Here is a 17359-nt window from a genome sequence, read left to right as displayed (position 1 = left end):
TGGACAGATTGGCTCAGCACCAGGGCCTGAGAAGAGGGGCTCCTTTGAAAGAAGGGTTATGGAGGGGAATCTCAGCGAGGTGAACCCAGGGGATCCTGTTTCCCTGGCGATCAAAAGCGAGGACCTGGTTACACTACTCAGGCATGAGCCACAGCCTGGGGCCTGAAAGCCAGGGCTGTGTCGGGGCTCGCCTGGCCCTCCCATCGGGGGGCTTCTTGGCTTTCATGCTGATGGGCATCACGTAGGATACCCTGATCCACTAGCTCTCCATTCTCCCCTGAAATCTCCTCTCTCCTCAGGCCTCCTCCATCCCCAACTCCTGCCTGAGAAAAGAGGCAGCAGAGAGAAATTCTGAGACCTCTGCTTGCATGCCCGCTGCCCAGAACTTCCTCTCGTCCCACGCAGGGTACAGCCCAACCTCCACTGGTGCACCCAGGGTGGAGCTGCAGATTTACCCTTCCTCCCCAAACGACCAACACAACCAGACAAGCTCAGTGAACAACAGGACATTGGGCAAGGAAGTGTTACCAACTCTAAGCTCGCTTTGCTCACTGCACAACAGGCCAATGAATCAGAGACGAGGTGTTGAGGCAAAGAACACGACTTTATTTGGAAAGCCAGCAGACCGAGAAGATGGCAGGCTAGGGTCTGTCAAAAAACCGTCTTGCCTGAGTTAGAATTCAGGCTTCTTTTATACTAAAAAGGGAAGGGGGTGTTGTTGGTTGTTGCAGACTTCTTGTTGACAGAATCCTTTGTTCTTGCAGCTGTCCACACAGGTCAGGTCAAGATGTTCCTGTAAACCTCCAACAAGACTGAATGTTATTTTTTGTTCTGCAACTTGAATGGAAAAGTGTTATATCTTTAAAAGTCAGAGGTTCGAGAATGAGCTATCCTGTATATTCCAGGCTATAAAGCAACATCCTACTTATAGCAAAAGCAATAGAATACATAGGTTAATGTAAAACAAACTGATCTAACATGGAGTCTGATTTAGCTCTTCCCAGTAACAGAAGGATGGTGGTCCCTGGGAGATGGGAAATGGATGAGGTGAGCCCTGCTCCTTGCCTGAGAGGTTAATAGGCTGCAGAGGACACCGGGGCGCCCCTGGATGAATAGAGAGGGATCCCCAAGTTCAGGAGATGAAGCTGGACATCCAGGGAGATAAAGGAAGCTATAGAGTTTTTAGGACAGAGGAGCTAAAAGGAGACCGCTGCCAAGAGAGCCCTGGCGATCTGCAGAGGGTTCCCTGGGGTACACACAGGCTCCTGTGAAGAGTGCCTTAAGTGGGGAGAGACCAGTGCCCTGTGCCCACATGGGGCTCCAGCAGCCAGACTGGAACCTCAGATTCACTGGGTATCAGGGAGAGTGCTCAGGGGTTAACCCAGACTCTTAGGTCTAGACTGAGCACAGCTCCAAAGTCACCCAACAAATCACAAAAGCAAGACCATAAAAGATCAAATAACTTCTAAGTAACTTAATTGCATCACAGAAAAAAAAAAACTCAAGAATATTTCTCAGAATACAAAAATATCAAGCCTCCAACCTGGTGAAATACACAACATCTGGCATACAATCAAAACGGACTTGCCAAAAAAAAAAAAATTTAAAGATTCAAAAAAAAATTTTTTTTAAACCAAGGGGAAAAATATTAAAAACAAAATATAGAATGACCTTCCTTGCCTATGAAGAAGCAAGGAAACACCCCTAAGGAAGAGAGCTGGGTTTGCTCAGCTGGCCGGCACAGAGTGTCTTGTGTGGGCCAGAGGCTGTGTCTGCCTGGGCAGCAGCAGTGAGGCAGCAGTGGTGAGGAGAGTCCCCTCTCCTAGCACAGGAGCTCCTCTAAATGCTGAAGGATGAAGAGGGGGGCAGGGTGGGGAAGAGGTCATCAAATACACAAAGGATCCAGGAAAAAAGTTTCAACTCCACATCCCCCTCCAGTAATACTACATGAAAGGGTTTTCATACTTGCTCTAATTTCTATTTTTCCTCTTTATTGTGAATAATATACATCCAGAAAAAATGTTTAAAATATATAACTGTTCAACTAAGCAAATTATTGTCAAGCAAAGCCCTGTGTTGCCACCAGTCAGATGCATGACAGTGGGACCTCCTCCCTCCTTGCCCCCTGCCTGGATTTCTGCCCCCTAGCATTCCCAGGAAGCCCTTCCTAAAACGGCTTTATAATTGACCAGGCTCCTTGCATCCACTGACGATGGTGAGAGCTGCGTGTCTGTGTAATGTCTATAAATGGAATCAAAAAGTGTATGCACAGTTTTAGATCAATCTTCTTTCAATATTATGTACTTTGAAGATTTAGCACTGTTGCTGGATGCATCTGTAGTTCATTCTATTACTGCTATATGGAATTCACTGTATGAATATGCTTTTTTTTTTTCAGTCCATTATACTATGAATGGACATTTCCATTGTTTCCATTTGGGGGCTGTCTTAGTTTAGGCTTCTATAACAAAAATGCCATAGCCTGGGTGGCTAAAACAACAAACATTTATTTTGCACAGTTCTGGAGGTGGGAAGTCCAAGATGAGGGTGACTGCATGGTCAGGGGTCAGGTTCTGGTGAAAGCCATCTGGACATCTTCCTGATTTATAGATGGCTGTCTTCCCGTGTGTTCTCACATGGCAGAGACAGAGAAACTCTTGTGTCCCTTGTCTAAGGTCACTAATCCCACATGAGGGCCCCACCCTCATGAACTAATGACCTCTCAAAGGCCCCACTTCCAAATACCATCACATTGGGGATTGAGTTTCAATGTATGGATTTGGGGGACACAAACATTCAGTCCATGGCAGACGTTATGATCAACATATTGATAAGAACATACTCACATATGTATTTGGCTGCAACACACACACACATGCTAGCAAGTAAGTAGCTCCTGGAGGAACTGCAGGCTCATGGGTGTGCAAATCTTCAGCTTAGAAGACACGCCACACCATTCTCCAAAGTGATTACAGCACCAGCAGTGTTAAGAGTTCCTGTGACTTCACACACTTACCAACCCCGGGCATTGCCAGTCTTGCTGTGTGGAGCTAGTTCATTGTGATTTTAATTTGCATGGTTAAAGCACAGGTATATATATATACTTACATATTCTGGATATAAGCCCCTTGCCAATTACATGTGTTTCAAATGTCTTCTTCAACTCTGTGACTTAATGTTTCACTCTTTTAATGGTGTCATTGATAAAGTTCTTTAATTCAAGTGAATCAAAGCCATCAAACATTTTCTTTAGCATTAGTGCTTTTTGAATCTTGCTTAAGAGACCTTTCTGTAGGCCAAGGTCATGAAGTTATTCTTCTATATTTTCTTCTACAGCTATATTATTTGCTTTTCATCTTTTTCATTGTTAAAAGATATATAACATGGGATTTACTGTACTAATTATTAACTTCATTCACACTATCCTGCAACCATCAGCACCACTAATTTCCAGGATTTTTCATATTCCCAAACTGAAACTTTGTACCCCTAAAGTAATAATTCCCCATCCCCCCACCTCCTCCCAGCCCCTGGTAGAAGCCCTTCTCCTTTCTGTTTATATGTATTTGACTACTCTAAGTACCTCATGTAAGTGCAATCATACTACACTAGTCCTTTCGCATCTGGCTTATTTCACACAGCATCATGTCCTCAAGGTTCATCCATGTAATAGCATGTGTTAGAATTTCCTTCCCTTTTTTAAGGACTTTTTCATCTTTTCAAGTCTATACAGTTTTGCACTTGGATTTTTCTCTTGTCAGCATATACTGAAAAGACTGTCCTTTCCCCACTGCTCCTGTAGGGCCACCTTTTGCCATAGGTCAAATGAGTTTATGTGCCTGGGCCTGTTTCTGGGCTCTCTATTTTGTGCCATTGGTTTAGTCTATATTTTTGAGACAATAATCAGGCCGAATTCATGGGCTTGCCACCAATGCAGCTGCTTACGGCCCCAAGCTCAGAAGAGCCCTGCATTTGATTTAATATTTGCCTGCTACTGTTTTGGAATTCTTGAAAGGCCTCGCATTTTCATTTACACTGGGTCCTGTGAATTATGTAGCCAGACGTGCCAGTAACATATTCTCAGTATGTTTTATAGTAAATTTAAAACTTCCCACTTTCCTCCAATACTTCTTTAAGACTATCTTGGCTATTTTTGGTCCTTGCCATTTCCATATAAAATTTAGAATCGGCTTCTCAAGTGCCACCAAAAACCACCCCCCAAAACTGCTATTTTGATTAAGGTTACATTAAATCCATACATCAGTTTTTGGAGAATTGAAAATACTGAGACTTCCAATCCAAAAACATGGTTCATTCCTCCAAATACTTAGATCCCTTAACAACTAAAAAAGATTTTTACATTTTCATCCCTATGCATGTTGTACAAATATCCAAGGAAGTTGACATTCTTAAATTTTGGTAAAAACATGTAACATAAAATTTACTATCGTAAACATTTTTAAGAGTACAGTATAGTATTATTAACTCTGCCCACATTATTGTACAAGAATCTCTAAGACTTTCTCTTGCAATTCTGTACAGCTCCTCATTTCTCCCTCTCATTAACCCCTAGAAATCAGCGTTCTACCTTCTGCTGTAAGAGTTTGACTATTTTAGATCCCTTATACGAGTGGAATGATACAGTATTTGTCTTTCTGTGATTGGCTTAATGCATTTAGCATAATGTCCTCAAGGTTCATCCATGTTGTAGCATGTGTCAGAATTTCCTTCCAAGACTGAAAAATATTCTACTATATGTATATACCACGTTTCTTTATTGTTAACAATGTTGAATGAACATAGATGTACACACATCTCTTTGAAATCCTGTTTTTAATTCTTTTGGATGTGTATCCAAAAGTGAGATTGTTGGAGTGTATGGTAATTCTCTCTTTAATTTTTTGAGGAACTGCTGCACTGTTTTCCATAGGGGCTGCAGCTAAACAAATTAGATTGAATTATTAGAGGAAGTCATTAACTATGAAAAAGTGATGACTATCTGGTTTTGGATTTAAAAGTTTTTATCATGGGGACTTCCCTGTCAGTCCAGTGGTTAAGACTTCACCTTCCAATGCATGGGGTGCGGGTTTGATCCCTGGTTGGGGAATTAAGACCCCACATGCCTCACAGCCAAAAAAACAAAACACAGAACAGAAGCAATGTTGTAACAAATTCAATAAGACTTTAGAAAATTGTCCACATCAAAAAAAATCTTTAAAAAAAACCCAGTTTTTATCAGAGGCAAACCAAGAGAACCACAATAATTTAAGCTATTCCAATCACCATTTTAAATTGTTCTGCTGCCAGAGCAGAAAAATTTGCCAGTCTAATAGAGTTTGCCAGAAGTTGATACAACAAAAATAACATTCAAGGATATAAATGATCAATAGGACTTAAAATATACTTGCAAACTGTATTGGTATTATACCATTAAGATATATGTACACACAAAGTTCTTGACCATCGCCATGAATCCAATTTCAGCCATTTTAGAACTTTAAAAACATACATCTACTATCTGAATATATCTACTATGTATTCAAAACAAGTAAAAAATAGGGACTTCCCTGGCAGTCCAGTGATTGAGACTCCATGCTCCCAATGCAGGAGGCACAGGTTCGATCCCTGGTCAGGGAAGATCCTGCATGCCTCATGGTGTGGCCTAAAAAAAAAAAAAAAAAAAAAAACAGTAAAAAATACTGAAAATGGTTATTTAGTCACACTGACACTTTCAAATCATTAAGACTATTTTCACAGACATAAACTATTCACCAAGAACACACATAGAAATTACCTTTAACTAAATATTATACTGTTTAGTATACTGTTCATTTTTTTTAAAAAACTTCAACTGTTAAAAAAAAGTTGACATGTCTTAAATATTTGTGCTAAAAAAGTTACCAGAAAGAAAATACTAAAAACATTTTTGACTTCGTAATGCATTATCCCATTTATCTTTGGCTAATTGTAAAATCAGTTTTATTACCTGAGCACAACACTGATACAGAGAAAAGGGAAAGTGTCCCCCAGGATTCAAACATTGCCAGACAATCCAACAAATAAAAGCTAAATGCACTCATTTTAATTGTTAGCTTTTACCTTTAACATAACTATGCAATGCTTACTCAGCATATTATATTTGCAAATAAAATTGACTTTGGCAATATTTTCTCACAAGTCATTAATTACAAAAATCTACCTTGCTCCCATAAGTAGTCAATCTTCTATCATTCCCCTCAAATGTTCTTTCTAACTACTAGACCTTTAATAGGTCAGTAAGATGAATGGCAAGATAGCAATGCCTTATGTGACCAACTAAGCAAGTAGTAAGACACCCATAAAAAGAAGATAAGGAACTATGAATCTATGAAAATCTATTAAAAAGGTAGCTCTCACTAAAGCTACCAACCATTGAAATTTAATATTATCCAACCAGTAAAAAGTTCCTTAGGTTTTTAACTAAAAATAAGACACATTTTTCATTTTCACCAAGAACTTTACTGAACAACATATTTACCATTTTGTTCCACTAACTTCTGCCATTTTTCAGCCAAATTCATAATTCCATCTTCCCAAAACTTTTGTCTTTTTGAGCAAAGAACTGTTCCAGGTGCCTTTTATAGTCATCCAGGGAATTGAAATTTGTGCCATTAAAGGAATTTTGTAAAGACCCAAATCAATGGAAATCCGAAGGTGCAATGTCTGGTGAATACGGCAGATGAATCAGAACTTCTCAGCCAGGCTGTAACAGTTTTTGCCTAGTCATCAAAGAAACATGCAGTCTTGCAGTATTCTGATGGGAGATTATGTGTTTTCTGTTGACTAATTCCAGACGCTTTTCGCCGAGTGCTGCTCTCAGTTGGTCTAATAGGGAGCAGTACTTGTTGGAATTAATCGTTTGATTTTCCGGAAGGAGCTCATAATAGAGGACTTCCTTCCAATCCCACCATATACACAACATCACCTTCTCTGGATGAAAACCGGCCTTTGGTGTGGTTGGTGGTGGTTCATTTCGCTTGCCCCATGATCTCTTCCATTCCACATTACTGTACAGTATCCACTTTTCATGGCCCATCACAATTTGGTTTTATTTTCTGTAAATATTTTTGTTGCTTAAAATATTTTTAATGCTTGAAATAAAATAATTTGAGTAGATCAGTAAGAGTTCACATAAAGGCTTTTCTTTTTATTAATATACTTTTATTATACCACTTATAGTGGTTTGTCACCTACTAGCAGTGTGACCTTGGGCCAGTTACTTTCTGAGTTTCAGCTTTCTCAACCATGTGATTAAGCAATTCCTCTTTCCCTTGCAGGGTTGTTGAAAGGCTTAATTTTTTTAATTTATTTTTATTTTTTTGGGGGGGTGGATATAGTTGTTTTACAATGTTCTGTTAGTTTCTATTGTACAGCAAAGTGGAGTTCCCTGTGCTACACAGCAGGTTCTCATTAGTTATCTATTTTATACATATAAGTGTATATATGTCAATCCCAATTTCCCAATTCATCCCACCCCTCCTCTCCCTACTTGGTGTCCATGAGAACAATCGATATTATACCATGCAGGAGATAGCCGACATACTCAAAATATCCAAATCAAGTGTTTTGCACCAGCTTGGTTATGTTAATCGCTTTGATGTTTGGGTTCCACATAAGTTAAGCGAAAAAAACCTTCTTGACCTTATTTCCACATGTGATTCTTTACTTAAAAAACGGAAACGTTCTGTTTCCACTTCAGGCCCACAGCAGGCAAAAAGGGAGCTGGTGCAGATGGAGGTCTCCCAAAGGCAAGGCTTTGACAGATTAAAAACCTGAGAACGCACTTCATGCCAGAGTGAAACATTAAAACAGTATGAAGGAGAACACAGTGGGAAATGGGTCATAGAATTTTATCTCGCGCAGTTCTGGAGGCTGGAGATCAGAGTACCAGTGTGGTCGGGTTCTGGTGAGGGCTCTCTTCCAATGGCAGATGGTCACCTTCTCACCGTGTCCTTACCTTGTGGAAAGAGAGTGAGAGAGCTCTCTGATTTGTTTTAAAAACGGAACATTTTCATTACGTTTAAGTAGAGAATCACATGTGAAAATACGGTCAAGAAGGTTTTATTCACTTAATTTATGTGGAACCCAAACATTAAAGCGATTAACTTAACCAAGCTGGTGCAAATGATTTTCAATGCTTGGTTTGGATATTTTGAGTATGTCAGCTGTTTCCCGCGTGGTAAATGTTGATTGTTCTCAATGTCTTGATTTGATCACTGTCAACTTCAAATGATCTACCTGACCGTGGAGCATCGTCCAGGGAGAAATCTCGAGCACAAAACTTCACAAACCACTTTTGACATGTTCGATCAGTCACAGCACCTTCTCCATACACTGCACAAATCTTTTTTTCACGTTTCAGTTGCGTTTTTACCTTTCTTGAAATAATAAAGCATAATATGCTGAAAATGCTGCTTTTTTTGTTCTGTCTTCAATATTAAAATGGCTACACAAAAACTCACCAATTTTGATAAATTTTTTTAAAATACATGCTGATATGACAGCTGTCACAATACAATCTAACAAAATTGTTTCAAATGAGATTAAAGACAACTAAGCACTACTAGAACCAGCTTACGGGAAAAGCAAATGAAATTGTTGGCTAACCCAATCTTCATAAAAAGAGGCCCATGAAAGCACAGCACTCTCTCACCTGTAAAAGTAAAAAAGAAGAAAAGTACTGGGTTAGTTGTGATTTCTCTTCATATATAAAAATATTACATCTGGGAGAGCCATCACACTTGTACTACAATATTCCTCAAAAAATTAGGCAAGTGGGTAAGGCAATGTATCCATCAACACTTCAGATCAAACCTGAATATAAAAAAAACACCTTAGTATCTGATGTAAACAACAAAAAACAATTAGGATATCAATCTATTTAAATAATAAAATCATGTATCACCTGCTAAGCAAATAAAATCTACTATAGCTATCTACTGGCAGGGTTGGTTTATTTTTCAATGTACATCTTGGATTTAAAGAAATGTTAAGTTTAGGACCTTAGGCTCTACTTGTTCTTTCTCTTCTTCCAACCCTCTTAAACTAATTAAACTAAGAAAAACATTCTATACATAAAAATTTCAATGTGCATCAGATACAGCTAGTTTTTTTAAAGAGGCCCCACTATGTTCATGCCTTCAGTGTATTCAATGATATTCTGGGTGTTAGGCTGCTTCAATGAACAACAACAAAAACCAGACAAGAATTCTAACCTTCAGAACTTACACTGTATGTTGAACCTACCATTAAGACTTACAAGACTAAATAAAATATTAGGGACTAGAATAAGATCTGGAAGCCATCCCTGCTCATTAGACAAATCAGGCAGGCAATTCCTGGCAATACCTCCAAATATCATTTGATTGTAGAAGACACAGATTTCTCACATTGTTTTCAGTTCACTTGGCTTCAACAGACCCAGAGGTAACAAAAGTGCCAACACAGTCAGCTCTTTTAGCTCTAATATTAAATTAAAATAGCCTACTAGCTCAATTCTGAACAGACTATATAGAGCAGTATGGGTGACACTGATATGTAACCAAATAGTTTTGCACAATTTACTGGATTTCATATTTTAACTGTCTTCATAAGCAATAAGAAGAGTGACTGATAAGTTACTTGGGGAGGTCACAGGGAAGGGCCCAAGCTGAGGAAAACAACTGGTACAAAAGCACTGAAGAAGCATGATATAAGTTCTTGTGCAGTGGCCCACTCTGAGGAACCACTGCCTAAGGCTGCTGGGCCTATGCATAACTTAAAGTGGAGACTAGAAGTGAGGAGACCAAAGATTTCTCCCAACAGCCAGGAATAAGAACAGAAATAGGTATGAATCAAAAGCAGTGAGAAGGACAGCTAAGCCAAAGTAGAAACAGTTTAAACTGACTTCCAGCATGGTGGGAGCATTAATGGTGGGAGAAAAGGAAATGGAGGAAGGGGGTTTCAGATCAATTTTGGAATAAGTTACAGGGGCTACAGGACATCCAAACTGGAGCCATCTAGTAAGAAGTCGAGTAACATGTCTGGAGCTCAAGAGAAAGCTGGACTGGAGCCATTGCTGCATACTGTGGACAAGAATGAGACATTGGGGATATAGGTAAGGTTTAGGGCCTAAACATCAACACCAAAGATCAGAACGCTGTGCCTAATTTAAGTCTCCAGTTACTCTTTAAAGACACCCTGAAAATCACCTTACTCCCCTCTCCCTTCTTTAGGCTGCTGCCACCAAAGACAATTACACTGAAGCTAAGGCCCTTTGACCTCCATTCTAGCTACCTGGCCCTAACATCCAGTTGAAAATATATACAGTAAGTTGAGGAGTATGACCCAGGAAAACAAATACCTATTTTTTCATGGAAGTGTTCATTGGGAAAGGAGCAAACCTCAGATATGTTTTTTTAAAACTTTCTCCATTCTCAATCCTTTCTATTGGGTTGGCCAAAAAGTTCGCACGGTGTTTTCCGTAAGATGGCTCTCATTGTGCTTAGTTGTCTTTAACTTCATTCGAAACAATTTTGTTACATTTTATTGTGACAACTGTCATATCAGCATGTATTTAAAAAAAAAAACTTATTAAAATTGGTGAATTTTTGTGCAGCCATTTTAATATTGAAGATAGAAGGGGAAAAGCAACACTTTTGGCCTATTATGCTTTATTATTTCAAGAAAGGTAAAAACACAACTGAAACGTGAAAAAAAGATTTGTGCAGTGTATGGAGAAGGTGCTGTGACTGATCGAACATGTCAAAAGTGGTTTGTGAAGTTTTGTGCTCAAGATTTCTCCCTGGACGATGCTCCACGGTCAGGTAGATCAGCTGAAGTTGACAGTGATCAAATCAAGACATTGAGAACAATCAACATTTACCACGCGGGAGACAGCCGACATACTCAAAATATCCAAACCAAGCATTGAAAATCATTTGCACCAGCTTGGTTATGTTAATCGCTTTGATGTTTGGGGTCCACATAAGTTAAGTGAAAAAAACCCTTCTTGACCATATTTCCCCATGTGATTCTCTACTTAAACGTAAGGAAAATGTTCCGCTTTCCAAACAAATTGTGATGGGCCATGAAAAGTGGATACTGTACAATAATGTGGAATGGAAGAGATCATGGGGCAAGCGAAATGAACCACCACCAACCACACCAAAGGCCAGTTTTCATCCAAAGAAGGTGATGTTGTGTATATGGTGGGATTGGAAGGAAGTCCTCTATTATGAGCTCCTTCCGGAAAACCAAACGATTAATTCCAACAAGTACTGCTCCCTATTAGACCAACTGAGAGCAGCACTCGGCCAAAAGCGTCTGGAATTAGTCAACAGAAAACACATAATCTTCCATCAGAATACTGCAAGACTGCACGTTTCTTTGATGACTAGGCAAAAACTGTTACAGCCTGGCTGAGAAGTTCTGATTCATCTGCCGTATTCACCAGACATTGCACCTTCAGATTTCCATTGATTTGGGTCTTTACAAATTTCCTTTAATGGCACAAATTTCAATTCCCTGGATGACTATAAAAGGCACCTGGAACAGTTCTTTGCTCAAAAAGACAAAAGTTTTGGGAAGATGGAATTATGAATTTGGCTGAAAAATGGCAGAAGTTAGTAGAACAAAACGGTAAATATGTTCTTCAGTAAAGTTCTTAATGAAAATGAAAAAGGTGTTATTTTTACTTAAAAACCAAAGTCACTTTTTGGCCAACCCAATAGTACCAAACTACAAAGGTAATTTTGCCCAGTGCTCTCAAATTCAAGGGTGATGAGATTCCAATTCCCCATCCTCCCACTGGTTTGCTTACCGGGAACATTACTCCAGCATCAGTCAGCCAAAAGAGTCTTTCCCCTGACAATGGGCTAGATGCCCAACAGTTTTCTTCACCTTATGCTTTAACATTTCAAGTGGAAGACCAAGTCCAGTGCAAAATAGTCACTATGCTTAAAATCTGCTAACATATGTTGTATTATTATTAAAGAAGAAAAATTTTCAAGTTTAAAAGAATCATTAAAAAAAACTATTTCTGATCATTCATATTTCCACCATTACAGAAGCTCAATTCTTCTGCAGTGTTTTAACATAATTCTGTTAGTTCCAAGAGAATATTCCTTCTTCCTAACAAGACATTCTCTGAAAATGTCTTATAAATAACTATAATTTCTAAAAGATGGTTATACAACTCAACTTTGACACAAGAGTAGGAAGCTTGTCGGAAAAGTGATGGTAAGTGTAGAGACTCTTGGGTAGCTTCAAAACCTTACAGATACGTTGGTTACTACTCTTTTCTAATTCACCACTACAGCAGCACATGGATTCTCCTTTGCTGTTATCTCCTCTCACTCTACCATCCCTCTAGTTTAGAACTAAAGCACTACCTCCAGAAAGCCATCCTTAACTGTCCCAAACCTGGGTGATTTTCCTTCGATATCCTACAGTGGGGATTAATTCTTTTGTGCCACGGACTCTTCACAGTCTGGTTAAGCCTTTGGGCCTTTTCCCAGAATTTTTTGAGAAATAAAATATTTCCTGCCATATCAGTAAACAAAGGATGTCACAGTCATCAGCACTTGCAGTCCTCCAAAGTGAGCTTGTGAGCCCTGAGGGAACTCAGGAAGAAAGGAATACCTGCCTGCCGTCTAACAGCCATCAGACTGCAGCCACTCCCTATGTGAGCCCTGAGGAAACTCAGGATGTCAAAATACAGGATACTGGCCCCAGATAGCTGAGGTACATATCAAAGAAATGATTTCAGTGAGTTCAGACTCTTGCATCTTCCCATACACAGAAAAGTGCCCAATTCCTTAATTTGGGATATTTGGTTTTCTTTACTTAACCATAATCTTTTGATGTTCCCAATTACCCGCCCTTTCTTGCAAAACATCTATATAACTTGGCTCCCCACCTCACCTCCTAGGAGCAGTTTTCTCAGGGTTACTTGAGATGCTGCATCCCAGGCTTGAAGTCCTAAAAATTCCCACCAAATAAAACATAACTCTCAAATTTTAGGTTGTGGATAATTTAAGTCCACATTTTCTACAAACACGTAAAACAGTATTACAAAGGAAACCAACTATATTGAAATAGTTATCAAAACATTTAAAATATCATGTTCTATAGTATTATATGAGCTCCTTAACTGATGTAAAATGTTACCTGCTGATCCAATAATTACCATGATGAGGAAGATTTGAAATCTATAGCTTGAGGCCTGCTATGTGAACCCTGCCTGTTAATAATTACATAGAAATGATTGAATAAGTGTAAAATGTACTGTTCCTGCCTCTGCTCGCCTTTGTCTGAACTCCCACGTCCTGTAACCCCTAGCAACTCCCGGGCGTCCTTAGCAACCCCCGCGTTCTGTAACCACCTGTAATTTATAGAAACTGTGTAACCACTCAGTTAGTACCAACTGCAGCTGTATGTCTTAATCTATAAAAGGAGAAAACTGGTCGGAAACGGGGCCCAGAATTTTGGAGCGTTAGCTCTTCTGGGTGCCCCGGCGTAATAAACCTGAGTTCTCCAACTCTCTTAGTGTGGTGCTTGGTTTCTCGTGGGATCGGTTTTCTGCAACAACCACAATTCCAAAGTAATGAAGAGCATACATTACATCTGAATTTATCTCCCACAACTGTAATGCTGGGATTGAAAACATACCGCTAATACTACTGTGGGGCTTTTTGGGTTTGCTTTGTTTTGTGGGGGAGGGGATCTACATTCATAACTGAAATACTAAATTTTAGTTAGACAATAGAAAAAAACCTTTTTCCCGTCCAAGTTCACCGGTCTTCTGAATTATAAACACTGACCCTAGATTAAGAATCCTCACTCTAAAACAGCTGGTTAAAAAAAAAGGGCAATGCACAGAAGGCAGTCACACAGCTTCTCAGGGTGGGAGAAGGCAGGTATTAAGAGTCAGTTATAGCAGAAACACCCTTGGAAACCTCTTAAATATTCATGCCATAAAGTTACAATATACTTGGGTTTTCTGTATATGATTCAAAGTAATTCTAACACACATTAAATTTTGAAAATCCCTACAATTTTTTGCAGACGTCTCGACATCCATAGTAACTAACAGATACATCCGTAATAATGAAGGGGAATTTTCAAATGTTCTTGCTTGCCTTACGGAATTTTACTGTCATTTTAGTTTACTATTAAGCCTCGACTTTAATATAAATTAAGAGATGCGTTAATTGTGAAAATTAAAGAGCTATCTTCCACTGGAAATCAGGTTCTACCTTCAGCCAAGACATGTCGATCAAAGACAATAAAAACTCAACTTTCAAATCACGGTTCATCACATAGTATTGCAATTAGTCAAACAACTGCTGTACTTAAAAGATGACATCAAGGCAACGGAACTTACAAATGGACACATAATACCGCATTAAGGTAGTTTTTATTTATTGTTTTACAAGCAGCCACACAACTGGGGCGCACTCAGGTGCCCACAGGATCTTGGCACTCGGCTTCTGGGAAAGCAAAGGGATGCCTTCAGGCACCACAAAGCCGACCCAGAGGCTCGCGCTTTCTCTCTCCTGTCCTCACCCTCCTCGCTGGGGGAAGCGCCCGGGAAGCGGTTCCCGGACTGTGGCGGTGGAAGAAGGGGCGCTGCATCTGCCCTGCAGCGGCGCCTGCGGCCGGGAGCCGAGCACCGAGGCGCCGGCGGCCAAGACGGGGTGGCCGTCTTGCACCGGCCGTTTTACAACTCAGTTCTCCCGCCCCGAGGCGCGAAGCCCACCCCGCCTGCAGCGGCCCCGCGACTCCGCACAGCGCCACCACCTCAGGGCTCCCGGCCGCTCCGGAGCCCCAGCCGTGGGCCGCCCCGCGCAGGCGCCCGAAACCGCCGCCGCCGCTCCCTCCCCTCCCCCGCCCCACGCTACCTCACTTCCCCGGAGCACACCCGCCGCCTCCCAACTACAGGCTACTTTCTCCAGGTCCTCTTCCTCAGACCGCCACCACACACTGCACCAAGGCTTTGCCACACAACAGCCGCTCCCTCTCCCACTCTAACGCCTGCCTAACGCTTTCGCTTCGCAAGGTATTTTCCCCTCACGAAGCACCGAAATAACCCGCCGCAAAGCGACTTCCCGCACAAAGCCCTGTCCGCCGCGTCCTTGGGGCACAGCACTTGCCGCCCCTCCAGACCTCAACCACCCCAGCCTGCCTCCCTCTCCCGCGCCTGGTACGGATCCCTAGCGCCTTCTGCTCCCCCCACGAACGGCCAATAAATCGGGAGAGGTGTTGTTAGAATAAGGAATAACGATTTTAATCGGAAGGCTAGCTGACCAAGAGAACGGCAGACGACCGACTCAAGAAACCCATTTTACCTCAGTTCAAATTCGGGCTCCTTTTAGAGAGATGAGGGGTAGGGGGCGCGGCCCACTGTGGCCAGACCAATGGCTGGGCCGGACCAATACCGGAGGCTGGCTCTGGGGCGGGGCCCACTGCCGAGTCGACCAATGGCTGAGCACGCCTGCCCCGCCCCTATTGCAATTCTCTTCCCGCTCCCTGGTACAAACAGACCCCTTTTCCCTGGGGGCTCAGACTTACCTTCCTGGAGTTTAGGCTTCAGGTCCTGCGTCGGGCCCTGTATCAGTGATTCGCTGCCGCCGCCTCCTTCTCCCACCACCCCTGGCGACCGCCCCCTACTCTCTACCCCACCCCAACTCCGCTTTAGACACGCCGTCAGGCACCGCCAGCTCTACATCCCGGGCCGGATTTGCCAGCGCCCGCAGATCTCACAGCATCTCGACCCGGGCAGCCGCCGCTCCAGCCCGCGGCTGCCCGCCACGCACGGGCCCCAAAGCCCGCGCGGGGCGGGCACGCTAGGATTGGTAGTCACAGGCGCTTTAGGCGCGCGGGGGGCGGGGTTCTTCCGCCACCCACCCCCTAATACTGTGCCCCACCCCCACCCCCAGACCGCCTGGGGGTTTCAAAGCCTAAATTTGACTTCGCGTGTCTTTCGGGCAAGGGTAAGGGAGGCTGTGCCTCACCCGGAAAAAAAGAATGGGCAAGGCCCGGTTGCGGAGGCCCTTGGGCAATGTAGGGCCACAGTGATGTGTGCTTTGCAATGGCCTGAGAGAAGGCTGCCTCTGAAGCCTACTTTCAATAGCATCCTCGACTATATCTGCTTACGAAAGCTTTAGGGCCAGCAGTCTGGCCAGAAGAGGGTAGGTGATGAGGCTGCGTCTAGCAGTCTTGTCGTTTAGCAAGCTCACTGCCAGTTTGTTTGGTGGGACTGACAGCCATTGGGACGGTCCTGCGCCTCCCCTTCTCCAGCCCGGGTCCCGAGAAGATGAGGACGGAGAGGGAGACACGAGGCAGGCTGGGGGGGTCGAGCTCTGGCTTTTTGAGGTAATGGAGTTCCGCCCGCCTTCGAAAGAGGCTAATGTGAATGATACCGTAGGATACCGACGTCGGGGTTCTGCACCCGCCCAATTTGTGCATCTTTGTCCCCTAATTTCTTGGAGCTATTATTGAATACACATACAACTTAAATGAATTTCCTCACGTCCGCTTCCTGTTCAAGCAGTCCGTAATTTGCTCAGTAGCAAAACGGGGAACACAGTGGTCCCTTTCCATAGGTGTACTGTGAGAATTGCATGGAAAGGCTTAATGTGGTGTGGAACAGTGAGCTGGTGCTCAACAAATGTGAAGGAGAATAATCCCAAAGTCCTTAGCCTGGCATTTTAAATCGTTGCACAAACAGGCCCCAGCCGTCCTCCAGACTTTATACTTGTCTCCATGCCTGTTCTAAACCCTCTCCTGAGCCTGCTATCCTTCAGTCTTCCTTTAACACAACCCCTTCTTCACCACAGAAACCCACAAAGAACCCTCACTCAGTTGTGTGTACAGTATCTGGGCTGTACTACTTAGAGTAGCAAAAAAAAGGGGTAAGGGCCTCTTTGTGACCCCCACCACCACACCCAAACTCTGAAGTACACTTCATTTTTAACGTTTTGAATAGAAAATATTTGAAAATAATTCAAAATTCAGTAAAGAAAAATTTAATATAAAAATGAAGGTGGTGAAAAGTCCCTTTCCTACTTCAGTCCCTTATCTGCCCTTTCCCCCAACAAGGGTACTACTATTGTAAGTTGTTTGAGTATCCTAGCAGCCTCATTGTGTTCTTTCTCCATTTATATTAAAGTTAATTTTTTTGCTTTATGTTTTAATTAAACAAGTAATATTTGAATATTTGAGTCATCCATGATGCAACAATTCAGAGGTATAAAATATAGGGCAAAATTTGAGGAATCCTTTTATTTTCCCTCATTTACCTCCCTGTTCTTTTGCATGGACATTTTCGTATGCTCCC

General features: G+C 42.0%; 1 long non-coding RNA gene across 1 annotated transcript; it reads right to left on the bottom strand.

The window, feature by feature from the left end:
- Positions 1-624: 624 nt before the first annotated feature.
- On the bottom strand, positions 625-15773 carry LOC130846845 (uncharacterized). Its single transcript, XR_009051644.1, has 3 exons — positions 15592-15773; positions 6518-7130; positions 625-5662 (listed from the first exon to the last, which is right to left on the bottom strand). It is a non-coding gene; the product is annotated as an uncharacterized LOC130846845 (long non-coding RNA).
- Positions 15774-17359: the final 1586 nt, after the last annotated feature.

The sequence above is a fragment of the Hippopotamus amphibius genome, chromosome 2 (genome assembly GCF_030028045.1).
Source record: "Hippopotamus amphibius kiboko isolate mHipAmp2 chromosome 2, mHipAmp2.hap2, whole genome shotgun sequence".
In the NCBI taxonomy this organism is placed as follows: Eukaryota; Metazoa; Chordata; class Mammalia; order Artiodactyla; family Hippopotamidae; genus Hippopotamus; species Hippopotamus amphibius.
The sequence above is the reverse complement of the archived record's forward strand: the minus strand, read 5'-3'. Positions and strand labels throughout refer to the sequence as shown.